The sequence below is a fragment of the Musca autumnalis genome, unplaced genomic scaffold (genome assembly GCF_047663935.1).
Source record: "Musca autumnalis isolate F117 unplaced genomic scaffold, ASM4766393v1 scaffold_2, whole genome shotgun sequence".
NCBI classification, from domain to species: Eukaryota; Metazoa; Arthropoda; class Insecta; order Diptera; family Muscidae; genus Musca; species Musca autumnalis.
Genome location: NW_027411755.1, coordinates 30417865 through 30438623, shown reverse-complemented (window position 1 = coordinate 30438623; position 20759 = coordinate 30417865). Strand labels below are relative to the sequence as shown.

General features: G+C 39.6%; 5 long non-coding RNA genes across 10 annotated transcripts in view; 3 read left to right on the top strand and 2 right to left on the bottom strand.

Annotated features, from left to right (window-relative positions):
* Window positions 1-20759, top strand: part of LOC141393851 (uncharacterized) — a 394506-nt gene that overhangs the window by 265212 nt on the left and 108535 nt on the right. The gene's annotated exons all lie outside the window — the stretch shown is intronic.
* LOC141392666 (uncharacterized) lies at window positions 812-1134 on the bottom strand. Its single transcript, XR_012409841.1, has 2 exons — window positions 1017-1134; window positions 812-951 (listed from the first exon to the last, which is right to left on the bottom strand). It is a non-coding gene; the product is annotated as an uncharacterized lncRNA (long non-coding RNA).
* LOC141392665 (uncharacterized) lies at window positions 13701-14443 on the bottom strand. Its single transcript, XR_012409840.1, has 3 exons — window positions 14313-14443; window positions 13962-14106; window positions 13701-13889 (listed from the first exon to the last, which is right to left on the bottom strand). It is a non-coding gene; the product is annotated as an uncharacterized lncRNA (long non-coding RNA).
* On the top strand, window positions 14640-15247 carry LOC141393847 (uncharacterized). Of its 5 annotated transcripts, none has more exons than XR_012410202.1 (3): window positions 14640-14675; window positions 14892-15024; window positions 15091-15247. It is a non-coding gene; the product is annotated as an uncharacterized lncRNA (long non-coding RNA). The 5 variants fall into 5 exon arrangements; XR_012410200.1 differs by having other exon boundaries at window positions 14665-14675; window positions 14735-15024; XR_012410201.1 differs by having other exon boundaries at window positions 14669-14711; window positions 14812-15024.
* LOC141392664 (uncharacterized) lies at window positions 20015-20606 on the top strand. 2 transcript variants are annotated; one of them, XR_012409839.1, is made up of 3 exons: window positions 20015-20059; window positions 20132-20379; window positions 20445-20606. It is a non-coding gene; the product is annotated as an uncharacterized lncRNA (long non-coding RNA). The 2 variants fall into 2 exon arrangements; XR_012409838.1 differs by having other exon boundaries at window positions 20045-20059; window positions 20168-20379.

The window sequence follows — 20759 nt, the reverse complement described above, 5'->3', positions numbered from 1 at the left end:
GGTTAGCAGCAAATATCATATAATAATATGCTTACACAAAGTGTTAAGTTTGGACGCATTGAACCCCGTACAAATTGAATAATACTAATCAAAATGGAATAATTCGTTTCTTTTCTTTTACGAAAGTAGTTACGGACATGTCTATATCGAGAGAGAATTTCGTAAGCGCCAAAAATGTAGATACTTTATAGGGACACAAATGATCATTTCAAAATATTTAAAAAAAGAAAAATAATCTTAATATATCCTAAAAAGTAAAACAAAAATACCGTGGGTCGTACAAGTATTGTCGTCATGTATACGCCAGCGTTGTGCTCTTCCTGAAAAACTAAGAATTGAATTGAGGAGCTCAGCGCTCGTCATCATGTGGAAATGTTTAAGTGTTCATGCTTTTTATTTTTTACCGGCAACTTTAGGCGAGTTAGTTTTCATTCAACATTTTGCGTTTTGATAATCTACAATTTTTTGTCGTTAAAGAATACAGCTAAATAATCGCACTGCTGATAAGCATTCCGCTAATTAATTTGGTGCAGGTACAATATTGCGTATGATTACTGACGATATGTATACGCCAGGCATATTTAAAATTCAATAAAAAAAACTTACGAATATTTGTTAATCTTCGATTAAAGGAGCTTGGAGTCTATATTGAGTTTGGCAGCGAGAACAAGCATTCTGTGCTAGTCACCGAAAATAGATAAGTATGCGGTGTAGAAATTTTTTTTATTCCAAGAAAAAATGCCACCTTATTTGTCCAGTAAACGAAACATAATGGCGTATATATTACAAAACAATTTTACGCCTCAACGTATTTTTCGTTTTTCTTATTATTCAAAATTCTTTTATTTTTTTGTTTTGATGTTCTGAATATAAAAAAAATAATACAAACATTGTCAATTATTTTAATCTATATATGGTCGTACGTACGAACCAACACGGCTGAGTCTATCCCTGAAATAATACATTCAATGATTAAGTAACTATAGTCTTGTTATTTATCAATAATTTTATCATACATCTGTGGTACAGCTGTTGTCACTAGGGCCATTGCTGATAGCCCCAAAAAAGTAAATAAAAATTTCATGGTGATGTTTGGTTGGTTAACGAATTAGATTAACTTACTTTAGTTTGGAAATATTTAAGCTTTTATATCGAAAATTTAAACAGGAGTAGGGCATAATAAATATAAAACACTTTTTTTTTGCTAAAATCATGGCCTAGAATTAATTAATTAATTATTGAGAGCACAATGGAATAGAATTTAATGGGGCATGAAATATTAGCACACAAATATTAAACTCCAACAATACCCTAAATCAGGTTTAAAACAATATTTTTAGCATAATTAAGCAGGATACGAATAGCTTTATAGCCACCATCTAAACTTTAAACTAATACTGCTAATGAGATCATATAATCTATGGCTTTGGAAATTCAATACAAAATTCATAGCAAAACTATTTGCCAAAAATTCTGCGTAAGGGACAAGGGAAGTGGAGTCCTATTTCATCCTAACTCAATAATATGAAAGCAATTTCTTATCATCGAACCTTAAGGTGGTTTCGCACAGAGTTCGATATCTCTATTAGAAAAGTTTAACATGACTGAAATATTCTGGGGAACATTACTGTAAGGCCTTCGAAGAGTGTTGCAAAATTTGATTTTGACAGAATGTTTTTCCACTATTCATATTCAATTATAAATAATTTCTACAAAAAAAAAAAAAAAAATACAAATAAGTTTCTCACAAAGTTAAGATTTCTTGTTGTTGTTGTTGTAACAGTGTTTTTGTTATGTTTATATGTTCGTTCCTCTGTTCAATCTGTCTCTGGGTCTATCTCCAGTTCCAGAAAAGTAGCTGCTTCGATGGGATGTAGCCACAGATCCACTGGAGTTAGATGGGTAAGTTTGGCGGGGCAGTTAAAAAGGTGTTGTGTGTCGTGCGGGCCCATGCCGCATACTGGGCATATGTCTTGCACGGCGCGATCGATTTCCGCCCAATACGAATTTAGGCGACTGCAATATCCCGAGCGTAGTTGAGCCAAAACTACTCTGGTTTGTCGTGGCAGCTGACGTTCCTCAGCTGCGATAGATGGAGGATGTACTCCGAGTACTTTATTCACACTATAATTGCCTAAGGCCTTGGCAACTGCGTCCGTGCGAATGCTATTCAATCCTCTAAAGCATGGATATCCTTCCTGATCTCCCTGAATGGGCCGGGCCTACCCACAAGATGGTGATTGGGATGGCTCACACGATAACATCCAAGCAGGTACTGCAACGAAAGCATCTCATTGTGTTGCTTTACAGGAAGAATTTTTGCCTCCTCATGTAGATGGTCCGCTGAAGATTTGAGGAGGCACCCTGTCGCTGTTCTCAGGGCGGCATTCTGGCAAGTTTGAATCTTTTCCAGTTCGAATCACACAATCTCGGGGACCAGACTGGAGCCGCATAGCTTACCACAGACCGACCTATCGCGTTATACGTGGCCAACAAAGTTTCTTTATCTGCACCCCAAGTGCTGCCGGCCAGGGACTTGAGGACCTTGTTCCTACTTTTCAACTTGTCGCAGATAGCTGTGGCGTGTGCGCACGACGTGAATGTAGTGTCGAATGTGACCCCTAAAATTTTAGGGCAGTTTGTGGTCGGAATTCTGCTACTGTCGACCACGACATTCAACTCACGTCCAAACTGCGCTGTCCATGTGGTGAACAGAGTGGCTGTAGATTTTGTGGCGGAAATCTGCGTATTCCTCGAATGGAAAAAGGTGGTAAGATCGGTTAAATAGTTGTTCAGTCTCTCACAGATGTCATCAGGATAGGTACCCGACGCCAGGATCGTGCAATCATCCGCATACATCACGATCTCAATGCAGTCAGGAGAGGTAGAGGTTAAACAGTTCCGGAGATATCACCCCACCTTGGGGAACTCCCTGTTTCACTCTACGGGGTTTGGACTTCTTATTCCTGAATTCCACGTACGACTGGCGTCCACACATATAGTTGACTATCCAACGTTTCAAGCTTGGCCGGAGGGTTGTCCGCTCAATGTCCTCAAACAGCGTGGAGTGCCTGACTGTATCAAAGGCTTTTGAGCCACCAAGCCAAGCGCCACCATCACTGTTCTATCGCACGGCCGTCTCTGGTTGAGTCCTTTACAGATATATGTGGTAATGGCGTGCAGCGCTGTTGTCGTGCTGTGCTGCTTACGGAATCCATGCTGATGATCGACAACTTGATAGCTATTTCGGAAAGGAGCAAGACCTCAAATGTCTTTGCTACGGGCGACAAAAGCGAAATCGGTCTGTACGATTCACTTTTGCTGGCGTCCTTGCCTGGCTTCCGTAGTGGGACCACCCTGCCCATTTTCCAGACTTCGGGAACAACGAGGGTGGCTAGCGATAAGTTGAAGACTTTGGTGAGATACTCGACTCCCGGCTCATCCAGCTGCTTCAACATTACCATGGAGATTCCATCAGGGCCCAACGCTTTGGATGATTTAGCGTTCCTGATGGCATTGGCAACATCATCCATTGTAAATTGTGGTGGTTCATCCTCGGCAGGAAGAGATCTGATGCGACATAATACTCTTCGCCCTGTCACTCTCAGGGTGCTCGACAAACTGTCGATTGAAATTACTTGCGCACCTCTTCGGGTCAGTCAACGAAACGTCGCCAAACGTGACTGAGGTCCTATCTTCCCTTCTTCCAGGGTTCGAGAGTGACTTAACCGTTGCCCACAATTCACCTATACCGGCTCCAATGTTGCAGCTCTTCAGATGATTTAACCATTTGTTCCGCTTATGCTCGCCGACCAACCTGTTAACTTCCAGTGTCAGCTCCCTGACTCTTTTGGGGTTGATATGACGAAGGTCATCACGCTCATTTGCTAATCCCGTCGCCTCTGCTGGGAAATTTGGTCTTACTTCGGGTGTTCGACCAGCTGGGATATGGCGAGCGGCTGCAGCAGTGATGATGTCCCGGCACGTCCTTTCCGCTACCCGAACATCAGAAGGATTGGGCAATTCTCTGAAGCGGTGATTATTGAACTCTCTGAAACTCGGCCAATCAGCTTTTTATGATTGATGAACGTGCGGCGTTCAGAGGTAATGAAGTCGGGTGGTCTGCTAATGGAGACAATTATGGGGAGATGGTCTGATCCAAGGGAAATGACGGGTTGCCAGGTAACGTCATTTGTCAGACCAGGTGACACGATGGTTATGTCAGGCGAGCTGTGACACTCTCCTCTAATTCGGGTAGGGGCGTCCTCATTGACCGTGCAAAATGTAGAGCTATCAATCTGCTCAGCCAGCGCTGCCTCTCTTGTCGTTTCCGAGGGCCGAATGCCACATCTCATGATGCGCATTAAAATCCTCCAGGACCAGATGATTATGACCTTGCAAGAGCGGGCTAATGTCAGGCCTATAATCAGGGATACAGCTATTTCTCGGCGGGATGTATACATTCAGCAACTCTATCTCGGCAGCTCCACACCTGACTGCTACCCCCATACATTCCATGTACGGGTCATTAGAGACAGGCTCAAGCGAGATAGGTCTGTATTGGACAGACGGGTGCAATAGGAAAGCCAATCCCCCACCTCCACTTCTGGTGCGATCTTTCCTCAGAACATTGTAACCATCACAATGCTCTAAGCTGTGGTTGTTGTTCAGCTTGGTTTCCTGCACCGCCGCGACCTTGATGTTCTTCCGACTCATAAAATCTACTATCTCCTCGATCTTACCTCGGAGTCCATTGCAATTCAATTGCAAAAAGGCTGAATTTTCGGGGATTGGGACAACAACGGCTGGTGTTAAAGGCTGCGTGACCGGTTGTTTTCGAGGGGATTGAGGGGGAGTTTCGTAATCAGACGACGAGAGAGTATCGTAATCCGACGACGACTCACTGGGGACTGTGTTCACGCAGCATGCAGCAACATAGTCCCTGTCGTAGTCCCTCACGTGGACGAGTCCAGAGCAACCCCTTAGATGCACCCACTCCTGACATCTATTGCATCTCACCGAAGGTTGGATGTGGGTGAAGATGCGGATGTGACAAACTGAGCACAGATATATTGGTCCTGGGTTTTCCTCCGTCCCGGCTCGGACCAATAGAATTCGGAGCAGGCATTCCGGGATATGCTGCTCCCAATACAGAAAAACGAAACAAATACAAACAAGATTTCTTGTAAACATAGCCCGTGTCGTATACGTGATGACAATACTAATACGCCTTAGGGTATTACTTGTGTTTCTTTCGATCATTTTAATATTTTAACATATTCTAGAGGTTGATGTAGAATAAAGTTTCTCATTATGGAAAATTCTTTAAGGCCATTGGATATATTTTAATTTATAATTTTGGTTTCCTGTATATTTGTCGTGGATCTCATTTGATTTTCTCAAACTAACACTACTACAAAGCCACCAGCAATAGTTTGACAATTAGTGTCTTTAATACATTGATTAATAAAATGGTTTTCATAATAAATTTACAACATTTTTCAACATTCTTAATTTTGAAATCTGTAAATTTTGTCGTAAACTAGTTAGAGAATCGACTCTCTAATTAGTTTACGACAAAATTTACCGCCAATTGTCGTCATGTGGAAATATCTAAGTTCCCATAATTCTTATTTTTAACGGCGACTTTAGGTGAGTTAATTTCGTTCAACATTATGGGCTTTAATTTCTATCGTTTTTTGTCGTTATGGAATACAAAACAGCTACATAATCACACTACAGCTACACCTCTAACTAATTTGGTGCGGTACAATGTTGCGTATGATTACTGACGCTATGTATACGCCACGTAAGCAATTGTTAATTTTAATAAATTATTTTAAATAAAAATTTTAATTAATTATTCTAAATTAAATGGTATATGGAAAATTATTTTCAGGCTATGTAAATGTTTTTTTATGTTCCTTAAATTTCTGCCAACTGATAATTTGGTGCGGTACAATGTTGCGTATAATTACTGACGCTATGTATACGCCACCTAAGCAATTGTTAATTTTAATATTATTATTTTAAAACAAAAATTTGTAATTAATCATTCTAAATTAAATGGTATATGGAATATTATTTTCAGGCTATGTAAATGTTTTTATGTTCCTTAAATTTCTGCCAGCTAATAATACAATAATTTATTTTCCGAACTAGGTAATGTGGTGGCAATGAATGGGGTTGCTGTAGCAAAGAATTCTTTTGAATTCATATCTGCCGAGGGTAAAAGCATCAGAATATGAATATAACTAAAGTGGAGAAAATCGATTTTCTTCTAAAAGAGACATATGCAGACAAATAGCATGCCCAAATCTGTCAAAAGCTGACAAAGGTGTCTCATCATATTGTGAGGATGGATGAAGGTATTCTAACTAAAAAAAAAAAATAATTTGCATTCCAAATTGTTGATGGTTTCAGCAGTAGGGGAAGATCGCAATATCAAAGAAAAGATTGAGTCAATTAGAACATATTGCAACTTGATGTCAATTGAATATGCGATGCAAAAATGCGAGGCACCTAGAGTCTATCTTGAGTTCAGCTCCAACAAAAAAAAAAAAGGTTCCAGTATTGGAAGTAGGTTAGTGTAAGGGCTACATTGTATTTAATTTTAATAAAATTTTTTTGAAACGCTTTTATTAAACTTATTACTTTTTCTTACTTTAAGTAAGCGTTGTTGTATACTTAACGACAATCCATATACGCCTCCAGGCCCTACAAGTTTTTTCTTGTGAGTCGAAGTCTTTCAGATAAAACTAAAATATTCTAATGACCGAATACAATTTTGAAAGAAATGTATTTTCATAGGGCATATTCATATATTAGCTATTGGAACTTCTTTAACCATTTTAACCATTGAAACACTTAAGGACATCAAAAGGCAACATAGGCGGAAAATAATAGCTTCAGAACATGGCCCATTACAGAACATTTGTTCCATAGACCGAACTAAAAAAAGATCTCCAATTCTCTCTGTTTCGTGCTTCGCTATTTGGAATACAGCGCCTTGTCATCTCATCCACTTGTTTGTGCCGGGTTCATCATCGTTCATTCTTATGATATGGCCTAGCCAACGCAATCGCTGCATCTCGATACGTTTAACAATATTGATGTCGTTGTATAGCAGATACAGCTCGTGGTTCATACGACGTCGATATTCACCGTCAACGCAGATCGGTCCGTAGATCTTTCGAAGAAAGGTTTCTCTCAAACACGCCAAGCACTGCCTTATCTGCAAGTACCCAGGCTTCGGAACCATACATCAGCACGGGTAGTATCAGTGTTTTGTAGAGCGTTATTTTTGTTTGACGAGATGTGGCTTTGTTTTTAAACTGCTTACTTAAAGCAAAGTAGCATCTGTTGGCCAATACAATTCTTCTTTTTATCTCACAACTGATGTCATTTGTTGTGTATACGGAGGTGCCGAGGTGGACAAAGTCTTTTACTACCTCAAAATTATAGGAGACAACTTCCACAGTTGGTCCAAGCTCAATGGACGCATTGCGCGTCCACACCGTTTACCGCCAGACCCACTTTAGCAGATTCTTCTTCGACCTTCATAAAGGTATCGGTTACTTCTTTTACTGATCGGCCCATGATGTCTATATCATCAGCATAAGCAAGTAACATGTGGTTATTGGTGTAGATTGTGCCACTTCTTTTGACGTATGCCTCACTGCTAACCTTTTCCAGCAGGATGTTGAAGAGATCACACGAAAGGCTGTTTCCTTGTCTGAAACCTCTTTTGGCACAAAACTCTTCGGAGAGGTTCTTTCCTATTTTAACCGAGGACCTCGTGTCAGTTAAAGTCATTTTACAAAGCCGGATGAGTTTTGCGGGGATACCAAATTCGGGCATGGCTTGGAATACCTTTGAACGCAGCGGGCTGTCGAAGGCTGCTTTATAATCGACAAAAAAGGTGGTAGGTGTCGATCTGCATCTCTTGGGTCTTCTCCAGGATTTGCCGCTGGGTAAATATCTGGTCAATGGTGGACTTGTCAGGTCTAAAGCCGCATTGGTATGGTCCAATTATCTCGTTGACCATAGGCTTTAGTCGTTCGCACAATATCCCTGACACGATCTTGTAGGCAAGAGGGAGTAGACTAATGCCCCTGTAGTTAGAGCATAGAGTCTTGTCTCCCTTCTTGTGGACGGGCACAGGATACTCAGGTTCCAATCGTCGGGTATTCGTTCTTCCTGCCAGATGGTGCTAACTAGCTGATGCATACACCTTACCAGCGTGTCGCCTCCGGTTTTGAACAGCTCGGCTGCTTTTCAATCACTCTCTTTTCCCCCCGGAAAAGACGTTTTTCCTCTCTCCTTTTCTTTCGATATCTCTCTCGTGTGCTACGCGTTGCTACAGATTGTAAAGTAGCCCTATATGCCGCATTTTTCTCTTCGGTAGCAGCACGACACTCCTGATCATACCATGGATTCCTTGGTGGAGGTCTCTGGTATCCAAGTATGGATTTTGCGGCTGTTTGCATGGAGTGGGCAATACTTTGCCATTGTGCTGATATGTTATCGGGATGAGGAGTGCTTTGATTAAGCAATTGGGCTAGTTGAGTGGAATAAGCTGTGGCTTACTGTTGTGATTGCAGCTTACCGATGTCTAACTTCCGTGTCGTGCCTGTTTGCACTTTGTTTGCTACGTTTAACCGGGTGCGTACCTTTGCTGCAACAAGGTAGTGGTTCGAGTCTATGTTTGCTCCTCCATCTATCACAACGTGATCAATTTGATTTCTTGTTTTCTGATCTGCAGACAGCCAGTTGCCCTTATAGATGTCGAGATGTTGAAATCTGGTACTGCTAACTACCATGTTTTTTGCCGCTGTGAAGTCAATCAGCCTCATACCATTGTCAGATGTTTCACTGTGGAGACTGAATTTTCCAACTGTTGGGCCAAAGATATTTTCCTTTCCAATTTTGGCATTAAAATCGCCTAGAATAATTTTAATGTCATGGGCAGGACATCGGTCATATGTTTCTTCTTATAATTGTTCCACAAACATCCCATACGGGACAAGGGAGACTTCTCTCATATCAATGAGTGCACCCCGATTCATATTAGCTCAATGAGATATCGCCGAGTCCGAACGGCGTGTCTAAGACACCACTTTTGTAGAGAAGTTTTACATGGCTGAAATACTCAGGAAATGTCGCCAACATTACTGAGGGATATTTTGCCACCGTTGAAAAGTGTTTTGATGTTGCTTGGCCGGGGAATCGAACCCACGACCTTATGCGTGCAAGGCGGGTGTGCATACCATTGCACCACGGTGTTTCTTCTAAGCGCTCATAAAATATATCTTTGGTCAGTTCGTCCTTGTCTTCAGTGGGAGCATGAGCGCAGATAAAGCTGATGTTGAAGAATTTTGCTTTTAATCGAATTGTAGCAAGTCTTTCATTCACTGGGGTGAAGCTGGAGACCAGGTGTTTTAACCTCTGACCAACTAAAAATCCGCAACCAAACTCATGCTTTACGTCATGGCAGCTATAATACAGTGCGTCACCTTTAGGTGTTGTTGTGACGCCTTTCCCAGTCCATCGTATTTCCTGTATGGCAGAAATATCGGCCTTGTACTTTTCAAGTACGTCTGCCAATGCGTAAACTGCACCTTCTCTATAAAGAGTGCGAACATTCCAGGTGCAGATTCGCAGATCATGGTCCATAAAACGTTTGCGAGGGTCGTCAACTTTAGAGGGATTTGTTTTCTTTTCCTTTGCTTTTTCATAGCAGGCTGCTTTTTCTAGGGGAGTGTAACTAGCCCTGCGCCAAAACCCATGTTTTTAACGTTCTTATGGGTGAACGCGCGGCACATTTTAGCTCACTACCTTTAACGGGTGTTAAAGACAGCTACCCCAGGTGACACCACGGGGAGGTCAGTGTCCACTTGAGATGAAAGAGGGACCAAGATAAATCCTGGACTTTGCCATGTTAAAGCCGCTCAGGACCGGTTCTTGGTATCTTTCATCCCCTACGTCACCTGAACTGTGATATATGTCGACATATTTAAACGTACAAAAACACAAAGATTTCCTGCGCTAGATCACGTTGTACAATACAAACCGCTACAGAAATTCATGGTACATATTTTAGGAATTTAAAAAAAATTTCAATTATGGTGCCTTGTAATCTTTCCTTAGTTCTGCAGAATGAACAAACATACTTTGGCATGTGAAAACGAAGGCGTATACATGACGACAATAATTATACGATCCGTGGTATTTTTATACCCTCAGCTTTTGGGCTAAAGAGGGTATTTACACTTTGATACGACCAAAAATGTGCCTCATCGAAATAATGGTTTTAGACCCCAAGTATGTTTGTACGATATCCGTTTCAGACAATTTTGAGTAGATCTAGCAATGTCCGTCCGTCTGTCTGTCTGTCTGTCTGTCTGTCCGTCTGTCTGTCCGTCTGTCTGTCGGTCTGTCTGGCTGGTGCGCACGATAACTCTCTTACGGATCAATCGATTCGGTTCAAATTTTGGGTATCGAAATATTTTGTCCAGATTCGATTTAAGTTCGAAGATGGGCCATATATGCCCACTCCTTCAGGTACCTCCCCCACTAATGTTCAAAAATTGTCGCAAAACTTGTGCGCACGAAAACTCTTGTAGGGAATAACCGATTTGGTCCATACTTTGCACATCGTGTAATTTCTACCAAGCTTAGATGAGGTTTCAATATGTACTCAATCGGTCCACTCCTTCGGGTACCTCCCACACAAAATTTCGGAAAAGTTCAGTTTAGGACCTGGTCTCGAATCGCTTTGATTTTTGTTTACGCAAGTTGTATTCGCTGTCCTCTATACCACGCTGTAAGTTTCATTAGGGGCAAGTCCATACTTCCTGAGAAAATAGACTGAAAGTTACAAAAAACCCTATGACACCGTGTGTAGTGGTTGGAGCGCAAGATAATTCTCGAACGGATCTGCCGATTCGCTCCAAAATTTGGCTTTCCTAATATTTTGTCCAAACTTAGTTCAAGTTCAAAGATGGATTATATCGGTCCACTCCTTCCGGTACCTCCCCCACAAAATTTTGAAAATGTTCGGAAAATTTGTGCGTACAATAACTCTTGAAGGGAGTAACCGATTTGGTCCATACTTTGCACATTATGAAATTTCTACCAGACTTAGATGAGGTTCCAATATGGACTCAATCGGTAAACTCCTTCGAGTACCTCCCACACAAAATTTCGGAAAAGTTCAGTTTAGGACCTGCTCTCGAATCGCCTTGGTTTTTGTTGTAACATATTGTATTCACTGTCCCCTATACGAAGGTACAAGTTTCCTCAGGGGCAAGTCCATACTTCCTGAAAAAATAGCCTGAAAGTTGAAAAACAAACCCTATGACACCATGTTTATGGGTGGAAGTGCAAGATAATTCTCGAACGGAAATGCCGATTCCGGCCAAAATTTGTCCTTCGTAATATTGTTTCCAAACTTAGTTTAAGTTCGGTAATAAGCCATATCGGTCCACTCCTTCAGGTACCTACCCCACATAAGTTCAAAATATTTGGAAAAATTGTGCGCACGATAACTCTTGATGAGAGTGACTGATTTGGTCCATACTAGATCAGGTTCGAATATGGATTATATTTGGATAAGTTCAGTTTAAGACCTGCTATTGAATCACTTTGATTTTTGTTGAAGCAACTTACGTTTGCTGCCTCAATTACGATGGTAAAAGTTGTTTCAGGGGCAAGTCCATACTTCTTGAGAAAACAGCCCGAAGGGTGTAAAAACCCCCCTGTGACACCCCAATGGTCTATATCGGTCCATTCCTTTAAGTACCTTTTCCGCAAAATTTTTGAACTTTAATCCTAATCAACATTTTTGTCGGTTCATACGACCAAAATTTTGAAACCCCCTAAATACATAAGTTTTTTGTGAAAAAAGTGTTTTAATTTGCACAGGCTGAGGGTATATCTCTGTCGGCAAAGCCGACTGATACTTTTTTACTTGTTATACCCTCCACCATAGTATGGAGGGTATATTAAGTTTGTCATTCCGTTTGTAACACATCGAACTAATCATTTGCGACCCTATAAAGTATATATATTCATGATCAGGATAAAATTCTAAGACGATCTAGCCATGTCCGTCTGTCCGTCTGTCTGTCCGTCTGTCCGTCTGTCCGTCTGTTGTAATCACTCTAGCATCCGCAATAATTGAGATAGAGTGCTGAAATTTTGCACCCGAGGGTCTTTTTTCCATAGGCAGGTCAAGTTCGAAGATGGGCTATATCGGTCCACTATTTGGTATAGCCCCCATATAACGGTACCTCCGGATTTGAGGTATTTTGACGTTCTTCGCCACATTTGCAGACAGAATTAGCTATAATTTGGCACTTGGGGTTCCTAGTGATCAACAAACTTATACCCCAAAAGATATGGGCATAGGTCCATTTTTTGATATAGTCCGTAGTCATAAAACATCTCCACCAAACATCGTCAACATAGGTCAATGTTTTGGTATAGCCCCCATATAACGGTACCTCCCGATTTTCGGTATTTTGAGAATTTTAGCTACAATTTTTAACCGAACTAGCTGTAATTTGTCATTTGAGGTTCTCCGTAGTCATAAAAAATCTCCACCAAACATCGTCAACATAGGTCAATGTTTTGGTATGGCCCCCTTATAACCGTACCTCCCGATTTTCGGTATTTTGAGCATTTTAGTTACAATTTTTAACCGAACTAGCTGTAATTTGACATTTGAGGTTCTCAGTGGTCGTGAAACATCTCCACGAAACATCGTCAACATAGGTCCATGTTTTGGTATAGCCCCCATATATCGGTACCTCCCGATTTTTGGTATTTTGAGAATTTTAGCTGCAATTTTTAACCGAACTAGCTGTAATGATCGGTATTTTGAGAATTTTAGCTACAATTTTGTCTATTCAAAAATAATCGTCAATATAGGTCCATGTTTTGGTATATCCCCCAAATATAACTGTAACTCCCGATTTTCGGGAATTTTCAGTGGTCACGAAATTTCTTCACTAAAATTCGTCAATATGGGTCCATTTTTGAGGGTCTACATTGTTTTGATGAAACTACCCTCAATTTGACTCTTGAAGTTCCCTGCAGCTATAAAACTTTTCCGCCAAAAAATTTAAAGGTTGGTTTACTCTTTGATATAGCCCCGTTGGTGGTACCTTTCACCTAGCTGAACACATTTTTTAGATTAGATCAGATAACACTGTGCAACAAAATGGAGATGAAAGTCTGGGGCACGGAAAATTCCGCTTTGGGAAGAAAGGCCTTGGTGAGTATATTATGAACCCCGAAGGACAGATCCGCCGTGAGTCAAACTTCCGCGTTATGGCGTGATGAAATTTTTGTTAGAGACCCTGTGGGCCATCACTGTTGCTTAAGTGCTCTACAAAAACAACAAACAAAGACATAATGCTAATTCATGATGGCTTACAGGGTCTCTTGCAAAAACTTCATCACGCCATAACGCGGCAGTTCGACTCACGGCGCATTGGTCATTCGGGGTTTTTAATATACAGACACCAAGGGCTTTCATCTCTAACAGGAATTATATCTGCCCCAACATTTGTGTTCACAGTGTAATTTAAGCAATAGTGGGAGGCAGTAGGAGTCTATCCATTGTCGAAAAGTTGTTCCACCTAAAATTGTAAAAGGACCCTAATTATTCCATTTTAATTAAGACTATTTTATGGTGGAGGGTATAAAAAGTTCGGCCCGGCCGAACTTAACGACTTTTTACTTGTTTTTATTAAAAAAAATGCTTTTAAACTCTTCCTAAAAAATCCTCTTTTTTCACTCCAGTAAACAAAACATGGTGGCGTATAAATTACGACAAGACTTAAAAGTCTGGTGGATATAAATCACCATGATGACGGGGTCCCCTGAAAAAATTAATTAATAATTAATTATTTAATTATGATTTTTTAATTATAATATGTATAATTTTATATTACTGTCCGTAAGGCAGTGGTTCAGCTGCTGCAAAAATGGCCATTGCCGATAGTCCCAAAATGGTTAGTAGAAATTTCATGATGATGCTTGGTTGGTTAACTAAAGCGATCAACTTGCATTAGTTCGGAAATATTTAAGCTTTTATATCTAAAACATAGACAGCAGTAGGACATAATAAATTAAGAACATATAACACATGTTTACTACTCTTAAAGGCATGACTTAGAATGGATAACAAGAATATCATTAGTCAGATCACAATGAAATTAAATGCAATTTGACTTCGGAGACATCTCTCTGTATCCTATTATTGAGCTAAAGTAGAATCGAGCTAGACTTTTCATTCCCCTTACGTGGCTTTCGTGGTAAATAGTTTTGTTATGAGTTTTGTACTGATTTTCCGATGCCTCAAATTATGTGAACTCATTAGCAGCTTTTGGTTATAAATTAAAGTGGTGGCCATATCATACCCTCCATTGTTATGCTAATTTTTCTTTTAAAACTGATTTTAGTTATTACTGGGAGTTTAGTATTTGTTTGCAAATATGTCATGCAAATATGCCATGCCCCATTAAATTCGATTTCATTGTGCTCTCATTTTACATTAAAGTAATTAATTCTCAGCCATGTCCCTTACGGACTTTTCGTGGCATATAGGTATGTTATAAATTTTGTACTGATTTTCCAGGGCCTTAAAATATATAATCTCGTTGGCAGTAAGTTTAAAACAATTCACATCCTCCATTATTATGGTAAAAATATAATTTTGAAACAGATTTCAGATATTATTGGAAGTTTAATATTATATGTCATGGCTCATTATTTCATTGTGTTCTTATTAATGCCTTATAGTAATTAAATCTCGGCCATGCCTTTAACAAAAATATTTTAATTTTTTTGCCCTCCTGTTGTTTAAATTTTGGATATAAAAGCTGAAGTATTTACGAACTAAATTAATTTCATTTAATTCGCTAACTAACCAAACATCAGCATGAAATTTCTGTTATCTATTTTGGGACTATCAGCAATGGTCATTTTGGCAGCAGCTCAGTTTCCAGTGGGCTGGTATGATAAAATTATTAATAAATAACAAGCCCATAGTTAACTAAGCATAGAATATTTTTTTTTCAGGCGTGATCTATACAACCGTGGTGGTCCAGTCACACCACTAGGAATATAAAAACAATATTGTCATTTGATTGTATTATTTATTAAATATCACTTCCTACAAGATGTGCAGCAACTTTTCGAACATTAAAATTAAAATGATTTTTGAATATTAAGAAAATCGAAGAACACTTTGGGGCGTATAAGTGCTGTTGTAATATATACGCCACCATGTTTCATTTAGTGGACAAAAATGAGTTGTTTTTTAGAAAGAGTTTTAAATCTTTCTTTTATTGGAATAAACGAAATTAGTGCACCACACTTAACTATTTTGGGTGCCTAGCATAGACTGTTTGTTCTTGCTACCAAGCGCAGCGTAGATTCCAAGCTCTTTTAGTATGATATTATCAAATTTGTTGGTAAGTTTCTTTTTAAGTTCATGGAATTTTAATACAGGTAAGCAGGAAATATCGGGCGACGTAGGGGATGGATGATACCAAGCAACGGTCCTGACCGGTTTTAACATGGCAAAGCCCAGGATTTATCTTGGTCCCTCTTTCATCTCAAGTGGACACTGACCTCCCCGTGGTGTCACCTGGGGAACTGCCTTTAACACCCGTTAAAGGTAGTGAGCTAACATGTGCCGCGTGTTCTCCCATAAGAACGTTAAACACTTGGGTTTGGGCGTCGGGCTAGTAACCCTCCCCTAGAAAAAACAGCATACTATGAAAAAACGAAAGAAAAGGAAAACAATCCCCTCTAAAGTTGACGAACCCCGCAAACGTTTTAAGGACCATGATCTGCGAATCTGCACCTGGAATGTTCGCACTCTTTATAGAGAAGGTGCAGTCTTCGCATTGGCAGACGTACTTGAAAAGTACAAGACCGATATTACTGCCATACAGGAAATACGATGGATTGGGAAAGGCGTCACAACAACACCTAAAGGTGACGCACTGTATTATAGCTGCCATGACGTAAAGCATGAATTTGGTTGTGGATTCGTAGTTAGTCGGAGACTAAAACATCTGGTATCCAGCTTCACCCCAGTGAATGAAAGACTTGCTGCAATTCGAATAAAAGCTAAATTCTTCAACATCAGCTTTATTTGCGCTCATGCTCCCACTGAAGAAAAGGACGAACAGACCAAAGATATATTTTACGAGCGCTTAGAAGAAACATATGACCGTTGCCCTGCCCATGACATTAAAATCATTCTAGGCGATTTTAATGCCAAAATTGGAAAGGAGAATATCTTTGGCCCAACAGTCGGGAAATTCAGTCTCCACAGTGAAACATCTGACAATGGTATGAGGCTGATAGACTTTGCAGCTGCAAAAACATGGTAGTTAGCAGTACCAGATTTAATCATCTCGATATTCATAAGGGCACCTGGCTGTCTCCAGATCAAAGAACAAGTAATCAAATTGGTCACGTTGTGATAGATGGAAGACATTCATCGAGCGTGTTGGATGTACTATCGTTCCGAGGCCCAAACATTGATTCGGACCACTACCTTCTTGCAGCAAAGGTACGCACCCGCTTAAACGTAGCAAACAAGGTACGAACAGACACAACACGAAAGTTAGACATCGGTAAGCTGCAATCACAACAGATAGCCACAGCATATTCCACTCAACTGGCCCAACTGCTTAATCAAAGCACTTCTCATCCCGATAACATATCAGCGCAATGGCAAAGCATTGCCCACTCCATGCAAATAGCCGCAAAATCCATACTTGGATACCAGAGACCTCCACCAAGGAATCCATGGTATGATGAGGAGTGTCGTGCTGCCACCGAAGAGAAAAATGCGGCATATAGAGCTACTTTGCAATCAGTAGCAACGCGTAGCGCGCGAGAGAGATACAGGGAGAAAAGGAGAGAGGAGAAACGTCTTTTCCGCAGGAAAAAGAGAGAGTTGGAAAAGCGGGAGTGTGAAAAAATCGAGATGTACAGGAGCCAGAATGAAGTCCGACAATTCTACCAAAGAGTCAAGCATCAAACTGATGGCTTTGGTACAGGCACATCCTCCTGTAAAGACCAGCAAGGTAATTTGGTAACTGATACAGATAGTGTACTCAGGATATGGAAAGAACATTTTTCAAATCTGTTGGTATCCAATAGCAGCGAAGACGACGAAGATACCACAGTCCCAATCCCAGAAGATGGTATTGAATGTATACCGCCCAGCCAAGATGAGGTAAAGACAGCAATAAATCGGCTGAAGAATAATAAGGCAGCAGGGGCCGATGGCTTACCAGCCGAGCTGTTCAAAACCGGAGGCGACACGCTGATAAGGTGTATTCATCAGCTAGTTAGCACCATCTGGCAGGAAGAACGAGTACCCGACGATTGGAACCTGAGTATCCTGTGCCCCGTCCACAAGAAGGGAGATGAGACTGTATGCTCTAACTATAGGGGCATAAGTCTACTCCCTATTGCCTACAAGATCGTGTCAGGGATATTGTGCGCACGACTAAAGCCTATAGTTAACGAGAAATTGGACCATGCCAATGCGGCTTTAGACCTGGCAAGTCCACCATTGACCAGATATTTACCCTGCGGCAAATCCTGGAGAAGACCCAAGAGATGCAGATCGACACCTACCACCTTTTTGTCGATTATAAAGCAGCCTTCGACAGCCCGCTGCGTTCAAAGGTATTCCAAGCCATGTCTGAATTTGTTATCCCCGCAAAGCTCATACGGCTTTGCAAAATGACTTTAACTGACACGAGGTCCTCAGTTAAAATAGGAAAGAACCTCTCCGAAGAGTTTGGTACCAAAAGAGGTTTCAGGCAAGGAGAGGCAAACGATGGCTCGGAAGCCTGGGTACTTGCGCAAGCAGACATGGCAGTGCTTGGTGTGTTCGAGAGAAAAATTCTTCGAAAGATCTACGGACCAATCTGCCTTGACGGTGAATATCGACGTCGCATGAACCACGAGCTGTATCTGCTGTACAACGACATCAATATTGTTAAACGTATCGAGATGCAGCGATTGCGTTGGCTAGGCCATATCATAAGAATGAGCGATGATGACCCCGCTAGAAAGGTGTATAAACACGGACCACTTGGCGGTGCACGCAGAATTGGCAGGCCAAGGAATAGATGGCGCAAACAAGTGGATGATAAGATGAAAAGGCGCGGTATTCCAGAAAGCGAAGCAACAAATAGAGAGAATTGGAGATCTTTTCTTAGTTCGGCCTATAGAACAAATGTTCTGTAATGGGCCAGCTAAATAAGTAAGTAAGTAAATTGGAGTCTACAGCATTCTGCTGTGTTCTAAAGTCAAATTATTCACAAATCTTTTATAAATATATACAGTTATAGTCAAAATATGTCAAATCATATTGGGGGATTTTCAAGGTAATAATTTTAAGGCATTTTTACATTAAAACTAAACCGAAACACAACAAAAAAGCTTCTGAACTTATCGGACGTCGATGCATTCAATTCTGTAGACGAATAACAGACCCTCCAGTTTGTGTCCCTAAAGGGTTAAGGGGTACCAGTTGTGTATTTGGTCCATAAAGGGTTAATTTTTTGGCCCACGTTGTTCCATTTTTTCTGCCCTGAATTTAAAAACGCTATATTAACTTAAACCAAATACTTGTTTTAACTTTAAGACTTTTGGCCAATAAAATGGCCCGTTTGACTGTATGGAAGATATATTAAGTTTATTTTCCCTTTGAAACATTTTGAAATAATTATTTGCGGCCTTATGTTGTTTATATATTTTTGATGAAGACGAAATTCTCACTCGCTACTGACATGTCTGTAAGAACTTTCTTAAGAGAAAGGAAACGAATTATTCCATTTTGGTTGGTGTACTTCATAGTGAATGAATCAGCGCGGCGAAATTTAACACTTTTTTGGAAGCATATTGTTATATGATATTTGCTGCTAATCGATACTAAAAGTCAGTATACGTATTTAAAATAAAAAAAAAAAAATAAAAATAAAAACTTACAAAAATTAAAGGAGCTCTTCGATCCTGAGATTGGTAGCAAGAAAAAAACTTTCTGTACTAGGCACCGAAAATAGATAAGAATGTGGTGTACCAATTTTTTATTAAAAAATGCTTTTAAACTCTTCCTAAAAATCCTCTTTTTTCTCTCCAGTAAACAAAGCATGATGGCGTATAAATTTGGACAACACTTAAAAGTCCGGTGGATATAAACCACCATGATTACGGGGTCCCCTAAAAAAATTAGTTAATAATGAATTATTTAATTATGATTTTTTAATTAAAATATGTATAATGTTATCTTACTGTCCGTAAGGCAGTGGTTCAGCTGCTGCAAAAATGGCCATTGCCGATAGTCCCAAAATGGTTAATAGAAATTTCATGATGATGCTTGGTTGGTTAACGAAAGCGATCAAATTGCTTTAGTTCGGAAATATTATAGGTTTTTATATCTAAAACTTAGACAGCAGTTGGACATAATAAATTTAGAAGATATAACACATTTTTAACTACTCTTAAAGGCATGACCTAGAATTGATAACAAAAATATCATTAGTCAGATCACAATGAAATCAAATCCAAATTGACTTGATATTTTCGGAGACATCTTTCTGTATCATATTATTGAGCTGAAGTAGAATCGGGCTACAATCTCTATTCCCCTTACGTGGCTTTCGTGGTAAATAGTTTTGTTATGAGTTTTGTACTGATTTTCCAATGCCTCAAATTATGTGATCTCATTAGCAGCTTTTCGTTTGGCCCTCCATTGTTATGCTAAAAAAAAATTTTAACTGATTTTAGTATTTATTTGCAAATATATCATGCCCCATTAAATTCGATTTCATAGTGCTCTCAATATTACATTAAAGTGATTAATTCTCAGCCATGTCTCTTACGGACTTTTCGTGGCATATAGTTTTGTAATGAATTTTGTACTGATTTTCCAGGGCCTTAAAATATATAATCTTGTTGGCAGTAAGTTTAAGTGGTGCCTGTAAAACAATTCACATCCTCCATTATTATGGTAAAAAATATAATTTTGAAACAGATTTTAGATATTATTGGAAGTTTAATATTATATGTCATGTCCCATTAGATTCTATTTCATTGTGTTCTTATTAATGCCTTATAGTAATTAAATCTCGGCCATGCCTTTAGCAAAAATATGTTAATTTTTTGCCCTCCTGTTGTTTAAATTTTGGATATAAAAGCTGAAGTATTTACGAGCAAAATTAATTTGATTTAATTCGTTAACTAACCAAACATCAGCATGAAATTTCTGTTATCTATTTTGGGACTATCAGCAATGGTAATTTTGGCAGCAGCTCAGTTTCCAGTGGGCTGGTATGATAAAATTATTAATAAATAACAAGCCCATAGTTAACTAAGCATAGAATATTTTTTTTCAGGCGTGATCTATACAACCGTGGTGGTCCAATCACACCACTAGAACCATAATATAAAAACAATATTGCCATTTGATTGTATTATTTTTTAAATATCACTTTCTACAAGATGTGAATCAACTTTTCGAACATTAAAATTAAAATGATTTTTGAATATTAAGAAAATCGAAGAATACTTTGAGGCGTATAAGTGCTGTTGTAATATATACGCCACCATGTTTCATTTAGTGGACAAAAGTGAGTTGTGTTTAGAAAGAGTTTTAAATCTTTCTTTCCTTGGAATAAAAAAAAATAGCACACCACACTTAACTATTTTCG